We start from the raw sequence: 3,660 nt of genomic DNA on the forward strand, positions 1-3,660 counted from the left end.
GGCGGCGGTGAGGGCGGTGGCTCCTTACCGCACGCCGCCGGAGCCCAGATGCCAAACGGCTTTTATCTGTGGAGGACCTGAGTGGATCATAACGGCGCTCCAGACTGCCATTAATTATAATGACCCTACAACAAAAACAGGCTGTAATTGGTGGGCGTTCGCCACGTCCACGGATCTGTCTGGGAGGCTTTCCCTCCGGTTAGCGAAGCTGCAACTCGTCCCGGCGCCTGAATGGACTCAAATAGCTTTCATTCAGTTCACTGTTATTTACACAGCACTACATTATTGTACTCATAAATATACTTTTTGAACGTCTTCAAATAACTTGATGCATTCTCATAAACTTATTAGATTAAAAACAGAGATGTTAGCCACCATGTTGCCACGCCATCTCGAATGCAGTGGCAGAGACGTACCTCGCCACGTGTGGCTGGAGACGGGTGAAACAGCAGCGCTCACCGATAGAAAACTTAACGATATCTCCAACAAGTCGCCCGCTCTTCAAGTATCGATGTCCTCGGACAGACGTGAGCTTCACGGACTCGTCCACTCGCAGGTTTTACAGCCTCCTCCAGAGTAAAGAGACGTGGACACCGGGCATGAGCGTCCGGACAAAAACCTTCATGGAAAATTGCAAACACGTTTTGGTTTTTTATGACGAAAAGAAAAAAGATGAGACAACTGTTACGTGACGTTTTCTAAATTTAACCTGAGACGATAAAATATGGAGATAGAGTCCGGTTAGTGTGGAAGTGCTGTTCTGTTTAATGGCCACCAGGAGGCGATACCTGTGGTTAAAGAAAGAGTCTATGGGAACTCAGTCGTGACCTCTAAGTGCTTTCCTGATGAGCTCAGTTTGTTTTATTCTGAAGTCCAGTTAATAAATGTTGGTGATGCTGATGCTGCTTCCTCGCAGGAGGCGATTCATCTCAAATCGCTCTGCAGTGACTGTTGGTCGCTAGCAGGTGTTCCAGGCTACAGTTGCCTAGGCAACTGGTAACCTGCGTTTTCATTGGTGGTTGAACCTCATAAACGAGGTCAAAAGCTGTGTCCCAATTCGTCGACTCCTTCAAATGCGGCAGACAAATGCGTCCTTCATTTCCCCGAATTTGAAGGATGGGACGGGTGTGTCCTTCGTGGCCCACCATATCCCAGAATTCATAGCGCGTTCTAGCCAAATTTCAGCTGCCAACAATGGCGGCTGCTACTAAGTTATAAAATTACTCATATTAATCTTTCTGGGTCACAAAATAAACTTTTAACTTGGGATGCAACGATACCAATTTTTTCAAACCGATACGATACCGATACTTGGATCTGAGTACTTGCCGATGCAGAGTACAAAAAACGATACTTCTACCACACACACACACACACACAAATACAATTAATTGGAAGACAGGTTTTATTATATTTCCTGCCGATAAAAAATAATATCTTAATAAAAATGACGACAAAAAAATTTCAAGTGAAAAATCAGCACTTCTGTTAAATTATTGCAGAGTCTCCACATTGTAATTTTACAAAATATCACTGAACTATTGGCACTGTCTCGAGCTTTCAGAATAATAAATAAACACTTCTGTTTGGAATAAAATAAATACAAATCAGGTTTGCGAATAAAATAAACTTTTAAATTATTGCAGAGTGTCCATATTGTAAACAAACAAACAAAATAATTATTATTAAATAAATAATAAAATATAAAAAATTATAAAATAAATAATAAATAAAATAATAATTGGCCCCCTAGTGGCCAACCTAAAAAACTACAACAGAAATGACAAGCCACCCTCTGATTAATGAAATAAGTTAGTATCGGTTCATGGTATCGGTTAACTTTTACGAGTATGAGTACACACACATTTTACAGTATCGGCCCCGATACCAGTATCGGTATCGGTGCATCCCTACTTTTAACATATTTTCAGGCGAGAAAGTAGCTGTGTAAATTACAAATATCTGCTCGGTTTATCAAGACATTGCATATTTGCAAAAGTGTACCGACGTTTTCGGAGACGTCTGCGTCCGGGGAGTTCAATGGTCACTCGAGCCGGCAAGAGCAGCGGACTCCCGGCGTCATCGTTTTCAGTCCCCCGCTCTTTCGCTACTCAGGTTAAACATGATATATAAGTCACTCGGATAACTTAAAAATGTAATTTTTTACCCTTTTTCTGTGTTTTATTTGTTCCGGAGTAAATCGGTTTGGCTGAGATCAAAGTTATTAGATAAAATAAAATTTTATTAATCCCTTGGGTGGGTTCCTCCGGGATTTTCACACAGCTGAATAAACGTCAAACAGAAAACTGATTAAACAGAAGTGTGAGACGGTCGAGATTTACGCCAATGTCCTGTTATATTTTAGATAGCAAGGAGCAGACGGACAAGTTTATTAAACTCCACCGACACAGCGCTAATCTGAAGGCTAGACCGTCACATTTCACAGCCACACACTTCCGGCCTTCTCGGTCTTCGAAGGACCTGGCCCACGTAGACCACGAAGGCCGGGTCCTTCGAAGGACGCAGCCGCCGTTTTGGGACACAGCTCAAGAAACAAAATTCGGGCAAAGAACTGTGAAGTTGACAAACAAGGGTGTGTATATATAATGGCTGCTCAGACCACTATAACACAGCAGGGGTCACTAAACACAACACAATTACAAACCACAAAAACGATGCAGTACAATCCAGTTTGTTAATAAACTCAACACCAAAGAAGAAAATCAAAAACACTAAAGTCTGAATTCACATATTTAGTTAAATACAAATGCTTGTTTAACTGAAGAAAATACACATTCTCCCCCCGTCAGCAAGACGTGGTGGTGCCGTCCAATCATCCCCTCTTTGTATTAAAGTGCTCTAAACCCCGGCCGCCATCTTTTGTCTGGTAACTCCCAGGGATCATGGCAGGTAAGAAACAAAGAGCAGTCACAATTGCAACCCACAAATAAGAAATGAGCTGTTATAAAATCACAGGAAAACTAAACGTGCACGCTTGCAAATAGAACAAATGTATTTAACCAATCAATAAACTTACTGCAAACTAAGGTGTGTCCAGTAACAGCTGGAACTAGGAACTGAACCCACAGATACTCGTGGAGTCGACCTCTGCTGGACATGAGAGAGAGTGCAGGTTTGAGTGCTCAGCACTGTTGGTTTTTGTCAGACGTTGAAGGGGCGTTAGCGTCTGGAAACAACCAGCAGACTTTAAACTGAGTGACGGTTCAAATGTAAATGTGTCGCTGTTGGCGGGACCGAGTTGTAAGCTCTTCGGTCTAATCAGAGCCGAGAGTTTCTGCCATGTTTAAAAGTTAATTTCAGAGGTAATGACTGCTGAGCTCCCGCTAATACGCCACCGCTCTGAAATCCAGCACGAGGAGGCCGAGCCCGTCTGTCCTCATTACAGGCAGCAGAAACATCCTCATCGCTCCTCTATTTAATTGAGCTGCAGAAATGCAGCATCAGGAGGACTTGGGGATAAATAGGGAGCGTTCCCATTGGTCCCACAGAGGAGCTATTGATGTTCCATAAATCCCAGTCAGGAGAAATTTAATTGAGTTATACCACACTGAATTACCTTGCATCTAAATGGCACCCAGATCCAAGCAAATGGAATAATTAGGCGCCGGACAAAATGTTAGGGAGCGCTATCCCGAGCGA

This window comes from Neolamprologus brichardi, chromosome 1 (assembly GCF_056152115.1).
Source record: "Neolamprologus brichardi isolate AB-2024 chromosome 1, ASM5615211v1, whole genome shotgun sequence".
Taxonomy (NCBI): domain Eukaryota; kingdom Metazoa; phylum Chordata; class Actinopteri; order Cichliformes; family Cichlidae; genus Neolamprologus; species Neolamprologus brichardi.